A 16,160-nucleotide genomic window follows, 5' to 3' on the forward strand; every position below is an offset into this window, starting at 1 on the left:
TTGTATCCATGCCAAATATGCTGCTAATAATACTTGATCTAACAAGTAGTCCAAGCATAAGAACATCACAGTAACAACTCCTAAAAAACCATAAGCTATTTTTTGATTAAGGATATAAGCACACAACCAGAGACAACTGGACACAATTCAAAGTACAACAACAACATTTTATGGTAACCATGGCCACAGATACAAAAATCAGCTCAAGCTTATTTGGGAGTAAATCACAAAAAAATGGCCACCCATTCCTGAGGCTAGTTTTGGTCCAGAAGCTGCCCTCATAGCAGGGCATCCACACTAATAATCCTACCAGATCTGATCTGGCTTTCCACAGGAACAGCCTTGGGTTTCTTCACCACATTTCCAGCAAGCAGGCACCTAAAGAGAGGAGTCCACAAGGGCTGATTAGCCAGCCGTTTTCGGCCTGGATTGCTTCCAAGCACAGCTCCAGGCTGCACCAGCTCATAGGGTGGAGAGTGCAATAAGAGTACAGTAGCAGTGACTGGTTTTGGAGAATGCTTTATTATGCAGGTATGATGCCTGGAATTGGCATCATATCCCAGAAAAGAGGTATTCCTGGAATCCAAAGCTTTACATATAAGCACCACAGAAGTAATATCCACTTTGCAGGAGACAATCCAATTTAGCAGGACTGCTCTGAATCAGAGCTAATAACTACCCAAATTGCCTAGATTGCATTAGCACTCCCTTACCCTGGAGGGTGGCACACGTACTCATCTGACATCAGCATGCTCTTTTGCCCAGCCATACTCTGAATTTATTGAATTATCCTCCTAATAAAACCTGTATCTCAAATAATCATGACTTAGAGAGGTCAAAAATAGTATCTCACATATCTAAAATATCCAGCACTCCTAGAGATACTCCATTTAACACAGCCAATCAAGGTAGCTTTCTTTTCTATAAGTCATTCAGCTACTGCAGACTGCTAGTTGAAACCTGTACTATATGCAAGTCACATTTACATATGCATGCCTCCCAACATATATACTATGCCTTTTTCAAAAGAGCAAGCCAATTAAATACAGGAAAGTTTTCTTGGTATGGTAACAGAAGCACAAGCACACAGGTGAAAATAGTAAGAACTTAAAGCAAAGCACTAAAACTTTATTTCCAACAAGACATTAGGGTAAGTTGTGGATTCCTAGCATTATAATTATTCACTGACTCTAGAGCCTTCTCTCCTTCTTATGGATCTGATTCACAACATGAGAAAAGTGCTTTCCTTCTATAGTGGTTCCCATCTATTAATTGAAAAATTAAAAGCTGCCTTTGTCACGAGGGCTGAGGGAAGAAAAAATACCTACATCTTATGAGTTCCCAAACCAAGTGCTAATATCACGTACACAGCTTTCACAGACAATTTTATACACTTCAGCAATTTCTGATGTTTACCATGTGACAGATGCCATTTACTTCAGTGTAAATGCCTAATTAACACATACACACACAATCCCTGAGGAGATAAATGTATGGGATTCCCTAGTGTCCCAGTTTTTCACAGTAGCTCACCCTATGCATCCCCGTGTCTTCCTACAAGTAGATATTCATGCAGCACACGGTTATATATAACTGAGTTGCAAGATATGTTTTCCCCAGTTCTTCTGTATCCTTTCAGAATTTATACATAGGGAAACTGTTATATCTGCATATACAGCCAGTGTTAATCAAACCTAAGAAGCAATTAAAAAAAAATTAGTGACAAGAACACCTCTGTTTGGTACACTAAGTAAGATCTCAAGCGTTGTTTAGACAAAGAAATCTAATCAAACAAGTCATTCTCCTTTTATAGCTCAAATCAATATTAAACATTGAAACAACATCCATCGGTGTAAGTGGATTCACTTAATTGACCCAAACTGCATAATACTGCTCAGCAAGACAAACTACAATTAGCTCAACCCATAAAATAGGGCTAGAGTAAATCCTTTGTAAGGTAGCTAAAAAAAAACACCTCAAATTTTGCCAGCACCACTGCCAAAAGAGGCAGAACAAAAACCTTTCAGCATTGAAAAGTCTTGAGTTAAAAATCAATTGGATGCAAAAAAGGTTCAAATTCACTGCTTTGCCAAAAAATACACATCTCATCAGATCCAAGAAGTGTCTTTAACAGCTTCACACTAGAATATGAGCACTGATAATACAAGAAATCCATGCACATAGTAAGTGTTCAGTATTCACATAGCATTTATCTTTGCAGATAGAGCTTTAAAGATTGACATGCAATTATGGCATTTAACCCTAAAATGAAATAATGGAAACATTGACAAATTATGTGAAAAGCAGAACTGTGAAAGCCACAAATAGCAAAAATTTCACATTTCACACATTTATTGAGGTTTTTGAAATGCTGAATAAAAATAAAAATTTATGTAAACAAACAAGTCAACCTATAGCATCAACATTAAGTAGATCTCACTTCAAGCCTGTTTTAAAAAGCCTATAGTCACCAACTTGATGACCCACAAATGCAGTTGTATGTGGGACGATGGTGAAACAATTCTTCAGTGGTCCTTCAAGCATTTGCTTTGGTGAGTAGTATTTATTGACAGCCGCCTCCAAGCCTACAATATGACTCAAAACAGTCTACCCATTAGCATGCACAGGATTATATCCTAGGTTAGCAAACATACCAGCCAATAAAGTGAAACCACTAGTGCCTTTCTTCCCCCTCCTCCCAGGTTTTCCAACTCAGGTTCTTCCAACCAGTCCAAGCTTGGACACAGCAGTAGCCCCACTTAGTAGAGGCCTCAAAAATGCATAGATTTCAACTATGATTAAAAATAGAAGCTTCCAGGTTGAACTCCACCTTCTTTAAAAGAAGAAACACCAGTCAGGCAAGGAACACTGCATTTCTAACTAACAGACTGAGAGAACACACTTAACACATACAAATTCTTATCTGTTCATACTCTCACTTATTCTAAAAGTGAATTTATTTGGTAAAAGCTCAGTTTTTTTTTTTCTAAGTTCTGGAACTGTTTGTTGGCTGCTAAGGAGGCACACTTACATGACAAAGACATTACCAATAGGAAAAGGTTCCCCAGAGCAACTAGAGGCTTGATCACCAGAACTGTGAGGAATAGACCACACTATCTGTGCCAGGCAAGGATAATTTAAAACTGAGTGCTGTTTGCTGGGACAGCAAAGGAAATGCCCTCAACAGTCCTGCAGACATATCAGATAAAAATAGAGAGGGAATGAAGTCTTCCAGTATGGCTTTAGCTTCTGAAGCCTTTTCCTATACTTGAGCAGATAATTTCCCAGTGAAGCATGCTTCTAGAAGACTGATGAGCAAGTGGTGGCACCCTATGAGAAGACTTGTCCACCAGAATTCTAGTGCAAATGCTGACTGTGCTTTACCCTCCAAAATAGCAAAGTCTTGGAGGATGGGTAGAAGACGACAGTTTGCAGGAAGTATTTTCGCATACAACTGAACCGTCTTTTCAAAATCTGTCAACTTATAGACTTGAGAGAAAAATTCTTTGTGGGTAACATACCAAAACATTAAGATAAATTCCTAGTAATATTGAGTACATGGAAGGAAAAGCAGGGAAGGAAACACCATGCAACTTGCATATTAAGCTGTGCCTCAACAATGCTTTTAGCCAAAAAGTACTAATAGAAATTTAAGTACTTAAAGCATGGGGGGAAAATAGTGCACCTCAAACAAAGAAAGGAATATGGTATAACCTTAACAGCACAGATTTGACGGTTAGCCAGACCTGGGAAGGTGAATGTAATGGAAAGACCATATAATTAGGCTGAAAAAACCTGTTTTTATTTCTCCAGACATTGAAAAAAAGGTAAACGGTTTGATTATCTAGCAGAAGTTGCTCCATCACAGCTCTTTGTCTCAATATTATGTTACTTTGAAACTGTTCTAGGAAAGCCTGCCTATTAGTTCTTAAAACAAAACCTCTTTTACCTACCTAGTCTGTCTGCAGATAATAACCAACTCGAATATAAATAACAGGTTGTTCACTATTTTTAAAAGTTCAAGAAGCTTTTCTTTTTGAGAGGAAAACATTTAAAGCTCTAAAAAACAAGTCTGATAAAAAATAGCCTGTAAAAGCTAGTTTAAAAGAACAATTTGTTTGCTACTGAAGTTTAAAAAATGAAACGTTTGTCACAATTCCATGTTTTAGTCAAAGCCAATTAAACAGAATAATTTTTTCTTTGGTAGAATAACAGAAAATGTAGAAGTAGAAAAAGGTAAATCAATAGTCCCCTTGTTTATTTAATCTTTTGGATGGACTGCAGCATTAACAAAGGTAAAAGAAATCAGAAGCAAAACACACAGAAATGCTGCCCTGTCCCTCAACTCAAATTCAGTGCCTCCGCAATGGAAATTTCTCTCCTCAGTCTTGAGAAAAGCATTTCCCTTGTCTCCTTCCGCTCATAGCTCCCTTTAAGAAGCTTTTTCTAGGTTTCTTCACCCAAGTGAAGATTAAAGGCAGGAGAGCCACTTAAAACAACCTTTGCTAGTCTGCAGACTGTTTCTTCACTGCACCTCAAAAATCAGTAATTGCATACATGCCTCTGCATGCCTTTGCACATTAATTTTTACTTTGAAGAATGTTATCTAGAGATAGTCTCCAAGACACATGGAAGAGTTTTACTTAAAAAGCACAGATAGATAATTATTTAATGATTCTGCTTACCAAAACAAATGTTTCCTCACATGTTGCAAGAGTTGAAGCAATGCACCAGGCTTACAGCAGTCCACTATACTCTGCATGCCACAGCAGAATTTCATCTTTGCAGTGTATATGACCAAGCTTTAAGTGTCCTAGACAAAAATTAATAGTTTTGTGATATTATCAGAGTGCTTTATAGCACCTTTAATAGCCACTCTGCATTTCAAACACATCTGCACCAGCATCTCAAGCTTTCACTCATGGAATCCTGTGAATTCCATACTCAAAACTTTCTACACATTTTAACAAAACTGCAAGACAAGAATCTTTTTCACCCTGTTTCTTGCTACCAAAAACAAGCTCACCATGGAATACATTTGATGCCAGTTTCCTTGTTTTGTTTTCTAAACCATGATGGTTTTGACAGTTTCAATGGGGAAGGCATATGGGAGATGAAAAATAGTTAAGCAGGTCTGGAAAGTAGGATCTGGTGGCAATAAAGGTAGGCAACAATTACAGAATTTCATCTAGCAGAGGTTTAGCTCTTAATCAAGCTAGCTATAGTAAAAGACATACAGGATCCAGAAAAAGTAGCTTAAGTTCAGCTACATTACAAAGCAACACATCATACACATTGGTAGCATTCTCCAATTTAGTATTTTCAGGTTAGCTCAGAGTCTGAGATGAAGGACCACTCTATGCAGCCAGTCAGATGATATTCTTGCCTAATCTCCAGGTCTGCTTGCTCACAGATGGTACTGGAAGCAATGCCTACAGTCCATCCCAAGATAGGTCAGGGATCAAGCCAGGGATCTCTGACACCAATTCTAGAGCTGAGAAAACAGCCAACAAAAATGGCAAGGTGAATTCACAGATATCTGATGTCTTGACTGCCTAACAGCATTTAAAAGAAAAGGTGACAGGAAAGTATGCAACTATGTAAGTCAGTTCAGTTCAAGGCAGCGTAGTCTAGAAGAGTAGCTGAAGGACTACTCAAATTCAACATACAGACTTTACAGTAAACTAATTTTTTACAAAGTGGGCTAAATTCTGGCCTGGAATGAACCATATATATTGAGACAGGCGCAAAGTTTCACAATAAACTGCACTTTATACAAATACACTTTGCCACTCAAAGAATGATCCCACCCCTAACTCTCTTCAGTTTCCTCTGTGTTCAGCTCCAGTAATTACCATGATGCTGAAACAGATCAATGAGCTGAAAAGACCCAAAGGAAAAGTAACCCAAGGGGAAGGAAAATTAACCTTCTGTCAGATCAGCAAGCTAATCATCTTGCAGCTGCATGATCACTGGATCCAAAGTAACAGATGAGTCAGAGGGGATAGCAGCACACCACTAGTCCTTTCAGAAATATTTAGGACTTAGAGAAGATTAGACATAATATGAAACCAGACCTAAGATATCATGTAATTCCTAAAATAAACCCACCAAAATAACAAGTTATGGGTGAACACAAAGTACTTCAAGTATCTGAAACTAGTTTCAGGTTTTCTTGAACACATCTCTTTCATGGCTATGCAATATTTTACATGTACCCATAAATAATACATATTATATATAATAAGACAAAGGCATATGTGCACCTGTGCACATGCATATATGTATGCACATGCTTTCAGATGCATGCAAATGCATACATCTGCATGCACAGGTATGCACACATGCGCATGCTCAGGTGCATCCATGCCTGTGTATGGATACACATATATACATACATTTTACATTTGGGTGCCCAGTAAGTGAACATTTTACATTTGTACTATTAAGTACTAAAGTAGATAAACATAAAAGATGGACATAACCCCAAATTAAGCTTGTGAAAGACTATTATGATATACCTGCAAGCCACAAAAATTCAGTCATGAAATCTCAAAATAATCATCCTGCTCAACAAACCTTTCTTAAAACAGAACCTTATCTTTGATACCTACAAATGTCTTATTAAATCCTGACCTTATTATACAATGTTCACAAAAGCAGACCATTTTTCATTCTAAGATCCACTAACACGAACATTTAAGAATTATTACTGAAAAAGCTAAGTTTCCTTGGTTCTCCAACTAGAGACAGAGAAAATTACTTTTCTAACAAAGTGTTAGAATCATTCATTACATTATAGGACACATTCACATCTTCTACATAAAACCTGTCTTAAGATTTCTACCCTCAAAAGTCTTATTTTGAAAGAACAAGGCAACTTTGAGATTCCAAAACACAGATGCCAAAACAACTATAAAAACTGTTTAATGGAGAAAGCATTGAGCAAACTTGCGCTGGGAAGTCACAGAGCACAGTAAGCTAGAAATCACATGAAATCACTTGTTAAGTAACTTTTCAGAATAGAGCTACCTTTTAAATAACATGACTTTCAGCAATAACTCATCACTGCCCATTCCAAAAGTGTAATCACATCTATATGATCTATTTGACAACCACTTGGGCCCGTTACAACAGACATTGTAAGTAAGCACAAAACAGATTTTTAATCACAAAATTCCTAGCCTAAATGCCTATAACAGATCCCAACAGTGTTTGCATCTCTGTATTTAAAAAAGCTTAAGCAGATTTTGCACAGTACCACATTGACCACAGAAGATCCTGTAAGCAAATACACGAAGCATTACATGGAGAAAAACTCATTTTGTAAGAGAGGAACAAATTAGATAGTAATCAGGACCCAAGACCTCCAATGAAAAACCAGATCTGCAAAACTAAATTATGGGATGACATGTTCCAGAGTTGGTTACCAGACAAGATGTGATATTATTTTGTGCACAGAAAGAATCTTAAACCAGGCAGAAGGAAGGGAAAGCAAGTAGTTCTTGCACTGTTTCATCTTGCAGTGTAGTGCTTGTAAACAAGTATTTTATAACATTCATTAGTCCACTATCTTGGCCTCCATTCCATCCTTAAGAAGAATTTATAGGTTCTTATTCCACAATGCTGAACATACATTATCCATAGACTAAGAAGCCAGTAAAGACGTGTATATCTGGTGTTATGTATTACAGCTGTACACTTGAAAATTGTTGTACAGATGTGGCTCACCACATCTGTAGAGACCATGCAGTCCAGCATATGGGCAGGAAGGGGCAAGTAAACCTGTACTCTAAATACCTGATCTGCACACAGCTATTACCAGCACTGGCCAAATCAACCATAGATGTTGATGCCAGACTACTTGTGGCTTGACACACCAGAGCAAGATATAGCCATGGTCCCATCCTTTTCCAGATCAAAAAGTCTTTTCAACAAGTTCATTCTTACAGCCAAAACTACTTTTCATCCCTCAAAGAGCTCTGCAATAGCTACATTGCTAGAGCTATAAAAAAATTTTAGCATGACCCCAGGAAAATCCACACTTTGCTGTTTAGGCTAGCAAGTAGTTTCCATTGCAACATTTCCACTTCCCAGTTTATTCCTTATGATACACCCTTTTCCTTTGGAAGCTAACTCAAGGACAGCAGAGTCTTATTCTCTACTGTATCCCATTAATCTCATGATAGTATGACTCCACTACAAACAGCAGCATTAGTCTAAACCCAGTGCAGCGCATTGAGGAAACAGCTCTTCCAATATATAAAAATTAGAGCATTCTTAGCAGACAACTACAAGAGTCTGCTGCCTCCCTCCCCTCAAGACTTTAAGCATAGTCCTTGTTCCAATAAACAAAATGATGGCAAAAGCATCAGGTCTTCTCCCATACTTACATCATATCCTTTTATAACAAGCTATCAGTTCAGGATTTTTTCTTTTTGATGATAGAAATAAAGTAGGAAATAAAGTGCTCAAGCTCTTCACATTTGAAGTATGAATTAAAAACTGAAAAAATATAGGAAGTATCACTATCACACTAGCTTAATTACATAATCATATATCCTTATGGCCTAAAATATATTTAACTATAAATTATAATAAATGTAATCAAATCTTTAAATGTATTTAACACTGACCAGGCATATTATATTTACATGGCAAAACAAGAGTTATCTCTTCCCATTTTTAAGGATGGTATAAACTTTTGCATTCTGCACTTAAAACATATATAATATTTACAAGAGTAATATCAGCTTAACTGTATGGATAGTTTTATAAGACATTGGAGTAAACTTTTATAACTAATTTTATGTTAAAATAGAATTAAGAAAATCTTTAAGGTTCATGGAATCTACATAGCACAGTGACACACACACACAACAGTTCTGACTAAATCCTCTTTCCCTTTAGCATTTAGGGGTTTTTTTTCCCTACCTGCTAAAGTCATATTCCCTGCTGACAGCAAATGATTGGTTTACCTATAACTGCAGGGGGTTTAACCATCAGTCCTTTAAGAAGCTTTGACAGTTTAACCTGCTGAGCTCACAGCACCCAAGGGAGGGTCTTACTTGCAGTTTTACTTCTGATGCTGCTGACCACTAATACTGACTCCACAGATAACGGATTTCAATAACAGCCTCCTACAGGTTAACACTTTAGGTACCAGCCATGGTACTGCTTTAATTAAGTTAATACAGGAAGGTCGCAGTTTGGCAGAAAGTTGTATTGAATTTGACAGTGCATACAACAGAAGGAAAAGTACACATGCTCATCTGTCCAGTAGCCCTAAGATGAGTTCGCCTACAGATATAACCAGTCAGTTTGTGGATTTTCTGTAACTTTTTTTTAATTAACTCAGTTATTAGCTCCATTTCCTCTGAACATGGATTTTTCCAGAATAACCGATTTCATTGTAGATATGGAATGGATGCCTCTTGCCATGCTGTGCCTGGGGTGGGCCTGCCTGGCATATAAATATCCACTACAGCTTAGGCTTGGAGCATTCTGATGGAGGAAAAGATTAGCACATGTATTTGCCTGAAGCTGCTAAGTGTTAACATTAATAGCTCACCAAAATATAAAATTTGATTTTGAAAAAAGTTTCAACTAGATGTTTTTAACAGCTTAAAAGCAATTTATATTTACTGAAAGCAAGCATTTGCTGAAATACACAAAGTGCAGACTGGAAGAGACACATGTTTAAATGCATTTTTTAGACTAAGTATTCACTTCTGCCTTTCAACACAGCACGTAGAAGCATGCACGCACTTCAAAAATATAAGGAAAAAGAGGTTGTCAGAGACATGGTAACTACTTTACCTGAAAAAATGCCTATTAGTTTTTTTGGTTTTTAAGTACATAATATGACACACGCTCTGCAGAGTAATAATGAAGCAGCATGGGAGCTATTTAATATTTTTCTTGATTAACTCATTGCCTGTCCAGTTCTCAACACAGACATGTGCCCACATGTCATAATCGTCATAATTCCCATCATCCCTACAGTTAACACACAAGCTCCTTGATTAGTGCACAACTCCCAGACGAGCCACTGCTAATGCTAAGTAATTCCCTTCAGCCTCCTGCTACTGTACCGCAGGCTCTCCAATTAAATATAATGTCCCTGATGAGCCATATTAATATGGACAAATTTCTGTCAGGGATTCTAGCCCACTCACTTTCAAAGCAGAGGGAGAAAAGGAACTCAAGAAGCTGATAAACACAGAAAAAAAGCCATATATATAAATGCTAGCCTAATACAATAGCTTTTCCCATGAGACTAATTATAAAACTTTATCAGCTGTCACAGGTATCTTTTTCTTGATGGTATCTGGGAGACTGGCACATTGATACTCCATATTTACTGATAAATGATGAGTAAATTAATATTGTAATAACTGAAAAGCAAGTATGTAAAACAGCTTTTCAATCAGTTAATTACAATTAGCAATATCTGATCACATGGGATAAATTTAACTACAGAATCCCTCAGATCTCTAGCTGTTGGCTGGTGTACTATACTTACAGTAGGGAAGGAATTATATTCAGTGCCTAAAGCATAATTTAAAACAGTAACTGTACAGACATACACAAGGCTTTTTTGGTTACAAAAACATTTCAGTAGTGACCCATAAACAGACTCAATTTCAAAACCTGCAGTAAGAAACTACAGCACTTCTTCAGAACCTGCCACAGCATCACACATCATGCAAAGGCCATATTTTAAGGTATCAACACATGTACAATGCCAAATATTTTAACAATATACAAGACCCAGTCATAGGTCAAATATATGGAAAACAACTTATTTCCAGCAATTTTTCCTATTTAAAGGGGGGAGGGAAGGAATCCAACCTTTTCAACACACACTTGGGATTCCTTAACACTGTTTAGCTCCAAGTTGCCAATATTAGCTGGAAGCTACTATTTAGATTTTAAGAAAATCATTAGGATGTCCCTCCCCAGTCCTTAGAGCAGTCTGACATCCTTTACCCTAGGGCTGTCACTCTCACTTGAAGAGGCAAAGGACATACAAGTAAGACTGCTGCAGAAGTATCCCTAACTTTAGTAGTTTTAAAGATTGCCTGCAACTGCACAAATTGTAAAATATTCAAATAACCCCCAAGAAATTTTGATAAGCTCTTCCCCAAGGTCCTTGCACCTTCATCCTTACACTAACACACTTCATCTTCATTTACCTGATCATTAGCTTCCAGTTTGTTCAGCTGGAAACCAACACACACTAATTACTTTTACATCACAGAGTCCTATCAGTCCTCCCCACCTCCCCAGACAGCAGGAAGAAATCATCAAGGGTAGGTATGGTAATATCTTGATAAATGATGTTTCACATCACCTCACTGTCAATCATCCAGAAGTGCTCACGCAAGATACCACTCAATCTCATTACCGAATCCTAGGGCTAAGAGTACAACACACCCCAGGAGTCATATTTCAAACAGCAGGCCACCTGGGTAAGATGCAGTTCATTTTCATGAATTTTGTTGGCTTTGTGTTTTAACACAGTAAATGTCAAATACTCATATATTTTACCATGTTTACATATGCTGGCAGAAAAGGACATGCTTAAAGGAAGACAATTTATCTTGAGAGGTCAAGTGAGAACAACTAAGTTCTTTGGAGGGGAATAACATCGGTAAGTCATTTCAGAAGACAATTGATAAATCTGTCTAAACTTTTAAAGATCAGCTTTATGATCTGAGCATCCTTCCTGCTGAAGCAATATAAATGCATTTAGAGCTCTGAAAGAAATAATACTAACTTTGAAACTCATTATCATAGGCAAAGTTCACTTTTCCCATGACAGAAAACAGATAGTCATACAAGCAGTACTCCTGCTTAGATAATAACCAATCTGAAAAAAGATCAATTAGCAAAAAAAAGGAAAAAACTGATAAGAGCTTGCTCCCTTCTCAGAAAATTAGTATCATCCTTCCAGTGCTCACAGTCCAGATACATGCATAAAGCAACCCTCAACAGATAAATGACCAGGGCTTGCTACTTAATTTTCTTCCCTTCAAAAATGAAAATCCTTAGCATAAAGAACTTCCTAGATTCTGCACCATCTCCTAGGTTTGTAAAGCTCTCCATTTCCTAGCCCAAGGTAGACCATTCACAATCAGTAAATCTGCAGAATGGCTCTCCATACACTGAACAATATGATCAATCACTGATGGAAGTTACAAGGGAGGAAAGGGGAAAACTAGACTGAAAGAATAGGGAGGAAAAGTAGGAAAGAGCTGGAACCCCACTGTGTGGTTCTGCTAGCTACTGCTGGGGACAGACAACAGCCTGAACTAATACAGACAAAAACTGAGTAGAAAAAGCTAAAGAAATAACAAAAAACACAGAAAAGAGCAATCAGCAAAAGAGTAAACACTGAAGTATGAAGACACACGTTCTACCATTTCATTGCATTTTGCTAGCTAAAGAAGGACCCTGTAAGTACTCAATGCAAGCAATAAAGCATTATTGCAAGCATTTCTGATAGTGGCATCTACCTCACATACCTTGATACAGCGTCCGGTGACTGTCTGCCCACCCCCCGTGACTGAACTTGAACTTGGCAGGAAGCCCCACATACGCTGTCTCCTACCTCCACTGCCCTGGATTCTCTGAAACATGATCATAGGCTCATATGGAAACTGTGTCCCAACTGTGTCTGGACTGAACAAACATCTCCCACAAGCCCTCCTCACTAGATTAGCAAGCATGTTCACAAAGACATTCTTGCCCCACTTTGTCAGATCAACTCGTCTTTCACTGCTAGTCCTCATTTCACTGAAAGAACAGAAAGCCAAAGCCCTGCCTGAGGCACCAACTATGGAATCAAGAGTTGACTCAAATGGTGTCTGCTCCCATCCAAGCCTTCCTCTATCAGCAGGATGAAAATCCCCCCACCCAAGCTCCTGTGCCTTTTACCATTGTCCAGAGTGCCCTAATTTTTTGTATATTCAAGGTCACCCTGCCAATATCACTGGTACCCACGATAATTCAGGGACCAGACAAGCCTCAGCTGTCTCTCCACAGCATCCTGAATCCAAGCCAACAAGCAACAAATCATATGAGATATCAAATGTGGGTGGCAGATGAGTGCCTCCCTAGCCCTACAGGAGGGAGTCTCCAACCTGTATCATCTGCCTTTTCCTCTTGGTGCCAACACAAACAGAACCAGCCGCCGAGTCTGAACCTTCCCCAGAGGAAGCTTGTTCCTCCTCATCAGAGCACTATACTTACTCTATTCTGTAAGTGCACATCTGCAAAGAGAGAAAACTTTTCTTCCGTTAGGGAAGGCTGTGACCTCCGCCATCTCAGGAGTCTCACTGCTTGCTAGGATCTCAGCTCTGCAGGTTCTCCGCAAAGAACTTATCAATCTGCTTGTCCTCCCTGATCCTGTGCAGTCAGCCCACCTCCTCCCTGCAGCTCCTTCCCCTGCAACTCAGCACCCTGACCACAGTCCACATATGAGGCCTCATCACCCCTAGTCCCAACTTCAGGGAGAAGCACCAGGCACTCTCTACAGCCCAAGACATGGATGGCTGCATCCTCATTCTATCCACATACTCTTAAATATTAATCTTGCCAATAGTCACAAATTAATGATTAACACATGTTCATTCACTCACAGCCATTTCTTTCCTAGTTATAACATAGCATAAGGAAACATGAGGCCATTGGGCAAGTTTTACAGGGAATATCATATGATAACAGTCCCCAACTTTTAACTAAAATTACTTCAAAAATGTGTCAGTTGGAAATGCAATGTTGATACCATCCAAGCATGGACAAACATCTACTAAAAGTTTTGTTCAAGGAGAAATCACACTATATAGACAAGTTTTAAGCTCTTCTGACTTCTTGCTAAACGTGTAAATCCTGGTTTGATGCAGTTTTGATGACCCACCAAGGTTTGGTCACAGATCAGAAAAGTTCTCTTGTATTCACCAAGTTGGCACCTTCACTGAATACACATGCCCCCTTATGAGTACACATGCCCAGAAATAGCACTCAGTTACACCCACAGATGTTTAGACATCCATATTACTGAAAAATGAAATAAAAACAAAGCACTCCCTGAGGTGATCAGTGCTGTATTCTCTAGAAGGCTAGCAAGGAGAACTTAAGGTGTGATATTCCACTAGTGTCTTAATTTAGTGCAGGAAGCTAATTCCTAGTAGAAATTTAAGTTATTCCTTGGGACCTCAAAACTATATGAGCATTTTGAGTCAATATCAAGATATCAAGATACACAGATTTTCAGTCACCAGCCGTGAATGATTAATGAATATAACTTACTACCCAAACTACAACTGTTTCCCAGGCCTTTTAAAAACATCCTTCACAATCTCTACTACTTAACATCATGGCAAAGTGTTAGAGGAAAAAAAGTAGTCCAAATATCGAGCAGTTTCACACATCTGGAAAGTGCTGTGCTGTTTAAGACCACACGACACATGAAGTCGCTCAACAGGAAAAAAGTTAAAACTGCTTTTTCTAATTCTCAGGAGACAACCATTCCCAAGGTAAATAAAGAAATACAATCTGTACTAAGACAGCTCATCTGATCCTTGCGGAAGTAATCGCTGCATACTAAGATGACAGACCATCATATAAGGAACCAGCCAACAGGACCAGGAAGATCACTTGGTCACTCCTGGTTTTATGCCACAAAAACCAGTTACAATCATTGGCCATGTGCCAATCTCACATTCCTAACTGGAATCTTATCATATGAATTCACAGTTGCCTCAGCTACCATCTACATTCTTCTCCTGCAGGGAGTCATTCTCAGTTATGTTATTGTGGGACCCAAGCTTGATATGTGCTCATTGCACTGACGGCTGCACACACTTAAAGACAGCCTCGGTCCCTGATTATAATCTAATATTACAAACAATATGCAAAGGGAAAGGGAAACAAAAAAATTAAGATAAGCATCACAGACCAGGATTTCTCTCATTTTTAAAGGGTCTTCAAGGGTCAAAGAAGGAAGCATACATATCCACTTCAATCAGGCAGCTCAAACAGACTGTTCATGTGGAAGAAAGGATGTGAAAAACACATTCTCCCCCTTTTCCCTTTCCCACACACCCTTTTCCAAAGTGCTATCATTCACTGCCCCCAACAGGTATCACCAATGCCACACAATCTGTAGCTGCTTTACAGATTCATTCATAATGCTTCAGGAAACCAAAAATGGAAAAAAAAGATGAGAAAATTATAAAAGGTTGATCTTAAAGACATGCTTCCTGGGAAGTGATGTTCCATTACTACAGAAAATGGACAAGGGAGATAGCATGCTTTCACAAGCAGCATGTCACAAGCTTAACAGCTAACTCCACATTAAAAAAAGGTTTAGCTTTAAGAACTGCCTACAAGAGTTACAAAATTTTGTCCTACCTTTCAAGGAGAATACATTAAACATCAACAGGCAACCAGCATACTGGATACTAGCTAAGAGGCTGCAGTAATTTACACAGTAACATACATCCAACTACATGTTAATAAATGAAACTCAGCACTGTTTGATCAGAATAGCAAGATGAAGACAAACTGAAAAAAATATAGGCTTATCTAAAAAATGCACGCACCTCTATCAATCCAGGACAGCACTAAGTACAGTTATCACTTTACAGCAACTACTCAGATTACTGTTGTCCCCTAAATGCATGAGAAGTTTTGAGTTTGTTTTTTTTTTTAATAGCCAATCTAGTGTTATTTTTTGTTAAAAATTTCAGGATGCAACTCCATCCTGAAAAGTAACCAAGACAGTCAGAGCTGTAAGCTGTTTCAGAAACTCCTTTTTGGATGCAATTTCAAGCTTTTACAATTAACTCTAATATTTAGCAGAATTGTTAGTATTTTGCAATGAGGATCTGAATTCAGGCTTCAAGGCTGACCACTCTGGGCTAAAGCAAACTGCTAACTGCAAACATGAAGCTTTAGCCAGACACTAAAAGACAAACACTAAATTAAAGATCAGATGTGCCATAATATTTATCACTTAAGTTGATCAAAGCATAAAGAAAAGTTTAGCAGGATAAAAGTTTTATCATACCATTGGATATTTTAAGGCCTATTACAGTACAGGAAACAAATTTACATTAAGTCCTACCTACTTGATTTCTCACTGTCCTTGG

General features: G+C 38.2%; 1 protein-coding gene across 5 annotated transcripts in view; it reads right to left on the reverse strand.

Annotated features, from left to right (window-relative positions):
- The window catches only part of PCCA (propionyl-CoA carboxylase subunit alpha), a 313,606-nt gene that overhangs the window by 266,776 nt on the left and 30,670 nt on the right, over positions 1 to 16,160 (reverse strand). Inside the window, exon 1 of one of the 5 annotated variants that reach the window (XM_064504365.1) lies at positions 4,686 to 4,704. The exons of the other annotated variants lie outside the window; for them this stretch is intronic. The gene's annotated coding sequence lies outside the window, so the exon portion shown is untranslated. Of the gene's footprint in view, positions 1 to 4,685; positions 4,705 to 16,160 lie in introns of those variants that run through there. 5 annotated transcript variants of the gene reach the window in all.

The sequence above is a fragment of the Dromaius novaehollandiae genome, chromosome 1, assembly GCF_036370855.1.
Source record: "Dromaius novaehollandiae isolate bDroNov1 chromosome 1, bDroNov1.hap1, whole genome shotgun sequence".
NCBI lineage: Eukaryota > Metazoa > Chordata > Aves > Casuariiformes > Dromaiidae > Dromaius > Dromaius novaehollandiae.